This window comes from Stegodyphus dumicola, chromosome X1, assembly GCF_044657685.1.
Source record: "Stegodyphus dumicola isolate Sdum_Otavi_A_Nest chromosome X1, ASM4465768v1".
Classification (NCBI taxonomy): Eukaryota; Metazoa; Arthropoda; class Arachnida; order Araneae; family Eresidae; genus Stegodyphus; species Stegodyphus dumicola.
In genome coordinates, this window is record NC_140780.1 from 107,633,126 (window position 1) to 107,647,341 (window position 14,216).

Sequence of the window (14,216 nt, forward strand, 5' to 3'; positions counted from 1 at the left end):
TTTTCATATTTCTTTTTAATATATTTGAACTAAGAAAAGGAAGCGGAGGACAGCATGCTAGTAGAAAAGTGAAGCTGAGAAGACATAGGAAGATTACAATATATACCTTTTCAATATACACCTTTTTTCCAGCGAAACCCCTCAACGCTTCACCTATAGACAACTGTACCTTTGATTTCTTGAAAAGAACTAAGTGCAATACCACTATGATTCATGGATTCTGGAAAGAGGTGGAAGAAGAATAGAAATCAATCCCTGGAAATTTTACGAAAAGCTCTTCTAAAAAAAAGCATAAAGTGTTGGAAACTAAGTATGCTTTATCTTCCGCATTTCACGCAGAGCAGAATTCATCTAAGATTTTAGGGCACTTACATAATTCAGCGTATAAGAGCTACAGTAGGTTATCTGAAAAGGAAGGATGGTTCCGAGATTAAGGGAAATGTGGATCAAATCAAGGTGTTCTAAGAACGAGCAGATATACGTTAAATAAGAGAAGTTCTAGGCACAACCCTTATAAAATCGGCCATGTCCCGTCTGTACTAAATCAACCTGGGGTAATGCGAGATCGAATAGCCAGTGTGATACTGCTGTTGCTGGTGAACCTACCTGGAAGAAAATACCAGGATAGCCTAGGATGGAGCCAACAACAAAGGGGACCAGTCTGCCGCTACAGCACTGAGGAGGTTCGAAGATGTACAGCAAAACTAGAGCCCTAGATGTAGTCCCTAACAACTACATTGATACTGTACGGAGCCCGAAGATCAAGCAGTCCCATCAATAGCAGAAATTTGTTAAGAAGTTTGAAGGAAACCACCCGACAGCAGGTCATCAGCGCCGACCAGTGTTCCAGAGGAAATGATCGAGACAAACCGAGGGCATGGAAAATGTACGTTGGTTTAGGCGATTGTGCGTTCAACGAAGAAAAACGAAAAGGCAGAACGAATATGATGATGAGTCCAGCAGAAACCACGAAATATCTTCATTTTAAAGTTGAGATGATCCGCGTAGAACGATTTCCTCGAGGAAAAGAATAACTCAAAGTAACAATAAGAAGAATCCCAGCTACAATCCAAAGGACATTTCATTTATTTTCTATTCAAGAACTTTATTTATTTTTACATGTGTGCGGCAAATCGCTAGTCGCGGTGTTTTGCCTCAAATAAGGGGTTTTGTATTTTACATAGTAGTTAAAAGGTTTGTTGATTTTGACAATTTTAATCTCAAATGTAAAGTTTATTTTGTGTTCCATCAAAAGTTGTGGCCTCAAATGTAAGTTCTCTATATGATTAAAAAGACTACAGTCAGATAATCTTAAAGTATTGAGATTGTGAATAATGAAAAATTACAGTATGAAATTAGCGCATTTGCATATATGAAAGTGCATAATACATTATAAATGTAAAGAGTTAATAAACTGAAACGTGATATAAATTTTGTGGAAAGTGTTTAGGCTTGCCGAAACAGTTTGCGTTTGATATTAACTTAAATCGAATAAGATAACAGCCTGGAATTTGAATTATAATATCTCTGAGGTCTACTGTGTTGAGTTACCTAATCAGTTAGCTGTTGCGATAGGAAGTAAAAGCTGCCTGTACATAACATAGGCATACGTTTGTTTCATACGTACGTTAACCTGGAGAGCCAAACTTAATAAGTGTGTCAAAGTAAATTTCTATGTAAATGTAAATGTCGCATGAAACATCACCTTAAGTGCGCATAAAATGTTTTGAAATTCACACTAAAGTACTTTTTCTTCCAGGAAGCCGCACGGAAGTCCTGGGCCACCAACGATATCATTGTTACGTAAAATTGCTGATATTTAGAAGCTTTTCAAATGCTTTGGTTCAACTTAATTTAGACTTATATTCTGAGCTAAAGTTATAAGGTATTTCTTCCGCCTTCTTGACATGCCTTCGTGATGTGGTGGTCTGTACGCTGGGCGCGTATTTCAGAGGTCCGTGGTTAGATTCCCGGCGAAGGCGTTGCAAATTTTTCATCTCTCTTGCTCCCCCCCCAAAAAAAACCTAAAGTCTCTACAGTAGCGCCAGAACTAAAAGAGTTGTGGATAATGATTCTCCTCACCCAGTATTTGGCGATTGGGTCCCCTAAAAACCCCAACCGCCCTTTAAAAGGGGGACTATATATAGTATTTCTCCCGCCTTCTTGGCATGCCTTCATGGTGTGGTGGTTTGCACGCTGGGAGCGTATTCCAGAGGTCCGAGGTTCGATTCCCGACGAAGACGTTACAAATTTTTCATCTCTCTTGTTTCAAAAGAAAAAAAAACATAATGTCTCTACAAGGTCATTGAAACTTTTATTATCTATGTATTTAAATTTTGGGGGTGGAGACTGTTAGGTTTTTATATTGATTAACACAGTGATTTTAATGTTTTGCCTCTAGCATCACTTCTATTTTTCCCTATGTCTACCAAATGCAAATTAGCTAAAGTATATTAGAGCAGAATTCTAAGGTGTTTTAGAGAAAGCCTTTGACAACTATCGCTGGCCGGGTACTCAGTTACGACTTTTCGACACATGATTGATTTATGCCTTCAACTACGCAAGACACATTTATTTTCCGAAATACTGGGGCACGAGCTAAAGGTTATTTAGCTCGTGTTGCTTTGTATTTTATATTTTAATCTGCGTTTTAATTAGTCCTGTGACTAGAACATAGTGTATTTTTCTTGCAATTAATAGAGATTTTTAGTTTTTGTATTATGTTAGTTTGTGTAACTGTGAGGCTAACATGTTGAAAAGTAAGTTTGCTTCAAAATTTCGTTTGAATTTACGTTTACTCTTCTTAGAGGGCACGATAGGAAGAAAAGTTGTTCGAAGAGTTCGAAAAGAGAAGAGAAAGTTCGAAGAGTTGGCACTTATAGTTGGGTAGAACTTTATAAACTTCACAACAGGCGAAGGATAATCGTTACATATTTTACGAGACAAAGGATTAAGAAGTCTAAAACTGTTTTGTTTCATACGAAATTCAACGTGTAATAAAAAAATAGGGTAAAGAGTACACAAATTTTAAAAAAGTGCTAAAATAAAATAGAAATTCTTAGTTTCAAGGTTACAAAACTTTAGTCGCATTGAGTTTCAGTTGAACAGGTCTACTAAAATTAAAGAATATTTTGAAGCATATGAAAAAATCAGTATTCTGAGATAAGAAAAATTAAACTTAATCAGAAAGTTTTTTTTAATTCATTGGTAAGGAAATGTCGGTATTTTGATAACAGTAAGAAGCACGCTTTAAATAAATAACTCTGTTAAAATCTTAGGGGGGGGAATTAAGAACCAGGAAGCAAATTCTTTTCATCATTTATCTCAAACGCTTATGCAAACATGAAAGTTGGATATTGTATATCATGATGAATTACCTCTTATCTAACAAACCGTAAAGAAATACTGATATAAGCTATCAGCATGTTCTGTTATTAGATTCTAAAATTCATATTCTAATATAATACAATATGAAAAGTATAGTACTTTATCTATCTGATAAATAACGTGAGCTTGTCGGCTCTGCAGCTGTTAGCTTATATGCTCAGCGTTTTATATGTATACAAACCTAACGATATATTTCAGTTACATAAGATTTAAAGTGAGTTACCGCTTGCACAAGAATGATAAACTTAAATAATCGCAACTATAAGAATATACTGCAACCACACCTAGTGGTTGAACTTAATGCATATTACAAAATTTCATGGCGTCGCTCCCTTGAAAACAAATACATAATTATTGATCCTCTAAAGCTCTTAACAACTCACAGCTTTAGTTGTTCCTTCAGTTAGATGCCTAGAAGACTTTTTTCTATCTCTTAAACTTTCTGTTATGCTTAAACGTATAATTTGAAGAGAATATTTAACCTAACGGCTAACACCACTTGGTTATTTTAACGTGTTGGCTATATACCTCCAACAAGTTAAAATAACTCTGTTATACTTACTTGATATACTGCCTTTAATAATTATTTAACTGTCAAATTAAGTCTAATTAAAATCCAAATAACATTTATTGAACCACTCTTGGTGATATACAGCTGAAGTTAGAGCATAAACTAAATAAATGCATAAAGCTATTGCAAAAGTGAAGCTGCTTGCCCTATAGCTAAAGTACAAATCTTTGCAAAACAAAACTTTAAATTAAAACTTAACAACCGGGTGGATTACATTGCAGCTAAACTTTTAAATCTTTTACAATTAGCACTATTTCTTATATATTCTATGATTTAAACCAATGCAGTACGAACTAGTGCTCACCGTCATATCAGAGATGCAGCGAACTCTTCAATAAACCTCAGTTAAGTTTAAACTCGTTCTTTTAAACTCTACTGTAATGTCTTTAAATTTGCATAACTTTGCTGGTCTGAGCGGAAATTTTGATATGAGTCAAGAAGGACAGTGTAGGATTTAAATGAAAATGCACCTGTTAAAAAAACTTAGGAATAATTGCCCCAAACAGACTCACCCAGAGCCACGGTACTAGCAGTCCAGAAACAGCCTCTCAAAAGTATCGAACATCTTCGCTAGCAAGAGTTAGTCACACTAGGATTCAGCATAAGTTGCAGTTAAGAAATCGCATTAGCCTAGCTATTGCATAATTGAGCTTTACATGAATTCCTGAAAATGGATTCATTATTGTGACTGAAACCAAGACAATGTGACTGAAACCAAGAAAGGAGGGCAGTGTAAAAGCTGAAAAAATTGCTATAAACCTGGTATAACTAACAATACTTTGCATTAAGTTTTTTTTAGTATTTTCATACTGATACAAATGTCTCATAGTTTTATTTACTAACTTCTTATAAATAAGTGCAAGAAAAAAACCTGCAAATGCTTTGGAAATTAATATGAATAATGATATTCTTTGTCAATAACAAAATAGTTTGTCTATCATTGCAATATTTTAGATGCATTCGTTTAACGATAAATGAAACTGAAAGGTCTCTGCACAGATGAATGCTTCTTTCTTTTACTTTCCTCCAACTCTTCTGTCTTCTGCTTGATCTCTCTCTCTTTTTGATCTTCACAGGGGTAACGGCATAAAATGTAAATAATTAGTTTGAAAGTAACTCATAAATATTTTTAACAATTATAAATGTTTACTTTGCATATTATTTTACAATCGTTTAATTTCTTGTCACACTAACTTAAGAGATTATTCGCTTAGCAGTTCTTATGATTCTTCACGTTCAACTGTAAATTAGCATTTTCAAAGTGAGGAACTCTACATTTGGCGCCTGAAAAGCTTTCAACGGATCATGTCGTTAGAATCCGGGAAATTTACGTTGACCCATCTAACCTTTCAGGTCCCTCAGACGTCCACGAATCCAATGGAAGGATTCGGATTTATCTTGGAAACAATGCGGGCCTTCATGAATCCAACAGCAACATATAACGGCAAAGGTTCAGTGATGACCTTCCTGGACCAACTGGACCTGCATTTTACATTATACCTAGTTAACCAGCTGCAGAAAGTCACCATCGCGGCAACAAACCTAAGAGGTCAAGCTGTCAGCTGGTATAAAGGGACTGGAATCGTACAAGTGGGAGAATTTTAAGTCTGCATTACTGAAAGCATTTCCAGTTGTTAAGGATCGTGCGAAGCTAGAGTCGGAATTGTTTAGCAAATACCAAAGCAGTTCCGATGAGTTAACGGAGTTTATTTTACGCAAAATTCAAATCTTCAAATTATTATACGGAAAAAGGCCAGATAAGGAGCCCATCGAAGCAATTCTACCGCGTCTACTACCGTCAGCTCGAGATTTCCTCGAAGTCCGTAACCCGCAGACACTAGATCTATTCCAGCTGGCGGTGAAAATCCAAAGCAGAAGGAACTCTGAGAAAGTGCGTGCAAATCAGTTTGGCCAATACACAAGGTTTACTCCTCAGAAGAAACCGCAAGTTCAGCAGAATGCATATCGGCAGATTGAAAAAGGTGGAAATTCTAATAACAACAGTGCAGATAAATCAAAGGGTGGCGGAAAGAAAAGTCAGCGTAAAGAGGCTGCGGGGAACCAGAATTTAAACGCAAACCGGTGATCGAGAAGGGGCAACGGTCGCCGAGTGGGGAGATAAGCCCCTCAAAAATTCATTTAAATACAGTGGTGGTACAAAATCTAGCCATGCCAGAGATACATTATAAATAATGTATCAACCACTGCGCTCCTGGACACAGGGGCTTAGTGTTCATTTCTCTCAGAAGATGTTTTCAAGAAGCGTTTTCGTTGTTACAGACTGTTTAAAGCCACGGGACAAAAAGCAATTGCCTTTACTTTTTGTCCCGTGCGTATGTTTGGGAAAAACCACACTGCAAGTACAATTTAAAAATGAGGTGTCAAAAGTTAATTTTTTAGTCGTGAAAAATTTACTCACGTCCGTCATAGCAGGGGTCGATTATTTACGCGCATCCAGCGCTAATCTTATTAATTAATTATAGAATTAAATTGTGAGTATGTTTAGTCGAAAGACTCCTTGAATACTGAAATCTGTTAACGTAGTTAAGATTTCGTGTAAAGATGGTAAATTGTAAAAGCAACTATGACTGTTGATGTAAAGTGAATTTAAAAGTGATGTGTAAATATCTAAATGTTTTTGTTAAAATAGAAATGTTTCAATCTCTGTTTTGAAATTTCGTAAAGTTAAACTTGTACAAAAGACAAATTTTGGACTCTGTGTAATTGAATTGTGAAAGAATTGAATGTTCAGTATATACGTATGTTTATTGTTAGGCTCTCCAGTTAACACTTCTAAAAGTAAATTTAAGCTTTCGCTTAGTACATTAGGAAGTATATGCGTGTAGGAAGTCTTGTAAGGTCTAGTGTGTCCAGGTTAACTAAGTTAGATGTTGTGTAGCGGTAGTTTTGTTCGCAGTAACACAACATAAGTACCCAAAGTATATTTCGCAACAATTGCTGGACAGCATGGGGAAAACAAAAGTTTAAGTATGAATGAAAGTGTATGAGGGCCAAATGAGGAAATAAAAGCGTAATTGTAGGAGTTATGAAAAATATTTGTAAAATTCTTTACTAATGTTGTTTATTCGAGATATGGAAGGACCAAGACAGAAAAAGCAGCTGAATAAATTTTGGAGTAAAAGACGTTGATGTTTTTATGTGTGTCCAAAATCGATGAAAATTTGTAAAATTCTTTTTAAAAATTTCTAGCTTTAGTCTAGCTTTAGATTGTTGTAAAGTTGGCCCTAATAACAGAATTTAAAGTGAATTTAGTGAATGAAAGTGTTAAAAGGGTGTAGTTAACGTAGAAAGTTTTTAGACTTTAAAATTTTAAACAAGGTCGTTTTGAGACCTTATTTTGCGAGTATTTAAAGTCTGGTCGGAAGCTATGTAAGAATTATGTTAATTTTATTAAAAGTTAAATTCTGAGTTAAAGTTCCTTTCCTGTCGATTCTTAACTTCAACTTACTACTTCCGGCCAGAAGGTAGTTTTAGAATCACGTCTAAATACATATTGAGGAAGAGTGAGAGAATCCGAGTTTCTGATTCCTTTTTGGCTACTCTCTCGCAAAGCTGTTATTACGCTCGGCCGTACTCAGGCCCTTGATAGCTTCGCAGTCAATTAGCGTTAAGGGGCCAACTCGGTTAGAATCTTGATAGCTTCGGCTATATCTCTTTAGTTTATTTCTTAGCCTCTTAAGTTCACGCCCAAGTGTCGGCTTTTATTGTACACTCCAAGACGGAGTTCTGTTAAATCTTATTTGAATAATAAAGGGTTAGTTACCCTTCCATCTTGTTGTTTCTTGTCACACGAACTTAAGCGATTATTCGCTTAGCAGTTCTTAAGATTCTTCACGTTCAACTGTAAATTAGCATTTACAAAGTGAAGAACTCTACAAGTTAAACTGAGAGGCTTAACATGCTTTACAGAAGTTCCGATAACTTCTACTCTTTTAAAGAAGTAATGTCGAAATGTTGCAATAACCATGAATTTTTAAAAAATATCTAGAAATGCGTAAGCCGCATAGTAAATCTTTTTACCTTCTTAAAAATGATGTTATTCGAAGTGCAGTATCCTGGTTCCCTTTCATTGGCAGGTGAAAAGATTTTCTTTCCTTATCATTTACGAAATCCTCCCATTATTCACAATTTAGTCATTTCAAATTCTGCTGGGTTTCAAACTAAATGCTAACGCAAACGAGTTATTACGATTTCATGCAATTTAATTGCTTACGAATTCACGTATAAAACAAGTTTCGGTTAACACCTTCATTGGATTCTAGGTTCTATAAAATAAAATAAGCTTGTAAGGATCTTAAGTTTTACTAACGTTTATTTTATTTTAAATCTTTACTATCACTTCTTATTTTCTACTTCCGGCCAGAATTATAAGCGTTAAGGTTTTTATGCAAAGTTTGTCTGGCGAACGCCAAGTATTTAAGTTGTGGCTTTTTGCCAAGCGAGAGAGAGGAAGCAGTGAGCCAAAGCAGGCCGCTTACCTTAGACGTTACGCAGTTGCTGTTTGCCTTCCAGGCCAGAGGTTTTAATCCTCTTGATAAATTTTAAAACGTATTGTAGTGTTCACAGTTCTCTGTACTACATACGCTTCCTGTTAATATAAGGCCAATCTTCCACGTTTATTATTCTAAAGTTAAATTAGAGTTTAGTTTTATTTTTATACTTTTACGTTAGACCCCAAGTAGCGGGTCAGTGTATTCCGAAGTACGGAAGTTATTGTATATAGAGAAAAATAAAGGGTTTTGTATACCCTTCGTGTGTATCCTGTCTACTTACCACAATTAGTGAACATAGCTTTAGTAAGCTCTCTGTTCCGAGTCAGGTCCTTGTATGTTCCCGAAGAAGGTAAGAAGGAACACTGACCCTGATAAGCTTATTTATTGATATGGTAGACGAAGCGTGCATAAATAAGCTAGAAAGGAGTAGTTCTTTGTAAGTTAATTAATATGGGCTGATGGATATTTTTAATTTTAACTTTTAGTGTATAAGATATTTTCTCCTTCCTTTTCGCATGCCTTAGTGATGTAACGGTAGCACATTCGGAGAGTATTCGAGAGGTCAAGGTTTGAGTCTCGGCGAGGACCTTGTATATTTTGCATGTCTCCTTCTTCAAAAAAATCCGAATGACTCTACAAGTTAACAGAAATAGTGTACTGTAAAAGTTATAAGAAACGTGTGTGCCTGTAAACTGTTGGGAAATGTTTCTTTAGCTTAACATGCCATTAGGTTTAATATTAATTATCAAGCATACACATTTTCAAAAATCTCATAATCTTAAGATAGTAACTGTAAAGTTTAAATGCTTTTATTAGAAATGAAAGTGTATGAGTTTTAAGTCTTCTAATCGTTTTCGAAGAAAGCATTGCTAAAATTTGTTGGAAAAATTATTCAGACTGTTTACAATTTAACACCACAAAATCACACGGGAGAGATACTTTTTGTGGGATTTTTCACAGGATTTGTTGGAAATGTAAATCATGGGAAATTAACCGTGCCTCTGCTAGAAATTGAGCTCAGAATCTTTTAGTGCTGATTATATATGTTGATTTCTACATCAAAAGGGCACGAAGAGTGGGAGATGTACATTTAACTTATTACATCCCGCTTTATGCCCGAGAGAAGAAAGAGAGACCCAATCGCCAAATCAAGGTCGTAAAGACTACCGCTTACCATATTAATAATTCGAGCATCAATGTAGCACATTGATTATTTTAATGTTCAATGCATTAAGTAATGTTTTTTTAAGTGGTAGAGTGAAAAAAATTGGCTATTGCCGATTAGAAATTCTAAATGGATATGCTGTCTATATCTCCATCAAAAGGATGCACAGAAGGCGAACCTTTAATTACTGCAAATTTTCTGACAGATTCCTTGGATTTTAAAATGTTTAAATAGTATGTTTTAAATGTTTAATAGTTTAAAATGTTTAAATAGTATCTCTATAAAATGTCACTGTAAAATAAAACTTACTTACTAACTTAATAAATATACTTACGTGTGTAGTAAACATACTTTTAAAGTTTTCAAAACATAGATATCGTAAGAAACATATACCGTGAAAAACAAAAGCAAAATATTAGAAATTTGCTGAGATTTGTGGGTAGCGCGCAGATTTTTGTCAGTGTGAAAATGAGGAAAATATATCAAAGACAATCCGAAATATTATGCATATAATGTTTTTCTGCATGGAAAGTAAAACCTTTTTTATCATAACACTCTTACATAAGCTGCTGCAAACCTGACAAGGGTTTAATTAGCTCAGTTCAATGTAACCTACACTAAGATACGAAGGCACATATAATATAAATGATAGAACCTAAAGGTTTCATGTTATCCTGGTTCAAGAACCATTATCCAATTCAAATCACAGAAAAATCAAAAGGTAAAGAACATACGAATCAGATTTCAAGCTAAAGTTTATTCAATTCCAACACGCATTCTACTGGCGCTACCAGATCCAAGAAGAAGAAATATATATCACGAAGTATTTACGTCCTCTACTGGCGATTAAAATATATTTCTGGATAAAATTTCTTATATCACATTTAATACCGATTTTACTTTTAAATCTCATAAATGCTTATTATGTTTATAAATGTCTTAATGCAATTCGACTACTTTTTTGAATAATTAAATTATATCAACAGGAATTTAATATTTTTCATAAATAAAAATATCAGATCTCGTTTTATTGTTTAAAATTTAAAATACTTCTACGCAGATAATAAAAAAGGAACACGATGAAATTAAAATGAAGAAATGTTTGCAGCTTAAATTTTTTATGGTTTACATGGGGGGGGGGAGAACTAAAACAATCCTTGATGCGGCCAAAACCTTTTACTTCATAGAAGCATAATAAATAATGCCTTTAATTCTTTATCAGGATCGCGATGGATTTCGTTATCCTTCAATTTGCAAGCATTTACTTGGACTTTCTGAATATCAGAAATATCCTGTTGAAAACGCTTGGAATTCTCATCGCTCACAATTTCAAGACTGGCAGGGAAGAAATCTAGATGTGAACGCATACCAAAATAAAGTTTAAAAGATATATAATACTGCATGGCTTCGAATGTCTTCTAAAGATGATTTTTTTTAATTCTCCATTTATATTTTAGGAAATTTTAAAATTTTACAAAAGTTTTTTCAAGTTTCTAAACAGAGTTTTTAGTTAGATTTAAACTCTAGTGTAATTCTAAAAGTGGAAATAATTTTGTAATTTATTGAACCCTAAAATTACCTTTTTTGACTGCTAGGATAGGAAGTTTGCTTCTCATTTGTGTGAATCTTACCCAAAGGTATCCGTTACATTATCAAGATCTTTATAGATCTTAGTTTAATTTGCAGTGAATGGAGGTATATTGTCACGGTATCCACAACTGCTGAGTAGGTGACATTTAGCTTTCGTAAGATAAATGTTGCTCAATTTGACAGTGTTTACTTGTGTATGATTTTCCTGTTGCTGTTCTATTTAAAAAGAAATGTTACGAATCCTTTATGTAGCTTAATCCAAGAGCAACAGCATTTAGTTTTAAATTCTCATAATATTGCGTCTATATTTTTTGACCGAATTTTTCGCAGAATAATTTTGAAATTTTCACAGGTTCCTTTTTCACTGATAAAATAAACTAATGAAACCGACTGGAATTTGTTCTTGTTGTTAGGAACAACAATTTGATTTTCAATTATTAATAATTAGAAACCAGAAGAAGCATATAAAACTTTGATCTAAAGTCTAAGAAGAGTTCACAATACAAATGAAAACATCTCTCATAATTTAATATCCAATATATCGACATACATAATTTGAACTTCAGCATAGCCACACACCACTAGAAGCATTTAAGCATTATCAAGTGATGCCACTCAAAACCTGTGGGTGACTGCATATCCGAAATCAATATGTAGGCATATATACTGGAAAACAACTCTTAATACTCAGTGATGAAATCATTTCTAACTAGCATATTTTGAAGAAAAATAAAAGGAAACATTTTATTGATCTTGCCACTAGTTATTATTTGGCAATTCCACTGGAACTAATTGCAAAAATTAGGTCCCAAAACTTTGCAGATGCTCTTGACATTACAACCAATTTTATGTAAACAGTTGTGTTAAAAATTCGTCTGGAGTAGCTGTAAGGTCTTGCTTAAAAGGTGTTCAACTTTTGCAATATTTTGATATTTATATGCCGTTTTATATTATTTTCTCCCACCTCTCTGCACGCCTTCGTGGTGTACCGGTAGCACACTCAGCGCGTATTCAAAAGGTCCAGGTTCGAGTCCCAGCAAGGGCATTGCTCATTTTTCATTCTTCTTGCTTCTAAATGACCTAATGTTGCTACATTGGCGACCGAACTAAAAGGTGTTTGATGATGGTTCTTCACCACCAGGATTTGGCGACTGGGTTCCATAACCCCAGTCGCCCTTTAAAAGGAAGAGTATTTTCTCCCACCTTTTTGCATGCCTTCGTGGTATAACGGTAGCACACTCGGTACGTATTCGAGAGGTTCAAGTTCGAGGCATTGCTCATTTTTCATTCTCCTGCTTCCAAATAACCTGATGTCTCTACAAATCATTTTGACTTTACAAGTATTTACAAGTATTTATTTTGTTTTTGTATTTACGTGTAAAACCTTTTTGACCTAGTTGAGTGTAAATGTGAGAGTAGCAACTATCGGAAATTTAATGAAAGTATTTCTCTAGATAAAAAAACGAACTGCTAATAATGACAAATCAGAAATAATAGTCAACTGTGAATTTACTAATTATCTTTTGTACCAGTATTTAGAAAATGCACTTATTGGTTAATATAGTAATTCTAGATTCTTCAATTATCGAACACAGAAGTTTTTTTAAGGAAACTTCTTTCCAATCTCATTATGAAGATCCTATTCTACAACAATTTGGATGAATGAACAGCATTTTCATGGAATCATTTTCTTGCATCGTAATTTGAAGGCGATATTAATGTGAAGTGAGATTATTATTGAAAACAATCTTAAGTTTTATATTTATTATTGCAATTTAGATCAATACTGAGAAAATAATCTTAAGTTTTTCATTGATTGTTGCAACACTGAAAGCGTGAAATTTTATAAATAATTTCATAATAGGAATAAAAGAAATTTTAATTAACAGTTTAATAAAATTTCTCTCGAACCATATCATAATCTGTGAGCTATAAATTATATTAATAGCAATCTCAACAAAATTCACTAACACGAAATATTGTTTCATACGTTAAAGAGTTCTTCAGCCAGGAATTTGTAAAGCCTTATTTTTCACTGGGATTCAAGTCACAATATGTAAAAGTATATATTACCCCAGTGCTACCGAAATTGGCAGCCAGATTTTTTTAACTTTTCTGATGATTAATTGATGATTAAGATTTTACAATTTCTCATTCTACTTAAAATACTACCTGGCTTAGTGAGACTTTAGCTAATCTAAATATTTTTTAAAGAATTTTGAAAAACATTGCAATTGCCAATGTGGTTAACTGTGCTTGATAGTTCTAGAACTGATTCATTATTTAGGCTTCTTCATTCCAAATGTAGCAGAAATTAGTAAATAAACTTAAAAATTAATAAATAAATTTCAGCCTGTAGTTTTAATTTAATTTTGAATAAATTTTAATTATAAATAAATAAAATACCCATCTCCCTAATTTGGCTCCCTAATTTGACAGCTAATTTTCTTTACGAAATAACTAGCTTAGAGTATCTAACATGCAACTAATATGTATAGTCTAGAAGCGGAATTATAGATGAGCGGAAAAATAACTGTAGGTTTTCTTATTTGTACATTTAAATATTTTCTTATGCGCGCAATTAAAATAAATAGGGGTTATATGATAATTTTACTGATATCGCACATGACAGAGAATTTATAAACATCTTCAAAAGCTGTAAATTATTAAAAAAAGATTGCGAAAGAAAGACAAATAATCCAATATTGTCTTTTATGGAAAAAAAAAATCAGCATCTCTCCGCAATACAAAAATCAAAGAAAATGTATATCCGACATGCATTGCATAATAACCAATGTCCAGTCTTGTTGATGTTTTATCTTGTGAATGAAAATTTCTATGGAGACACTGAATGGTAATGACCGAGATCTATGCTCTGGCCTGCACCAAAAGATTCGCACTAATAGCTAAAAAAGCATACGCGGAGTTTTAATGAGAAATTTCCCTTCAGGAAACAACTCGAGGAAGTGGGTTAGCTTTCCCTCTCGTA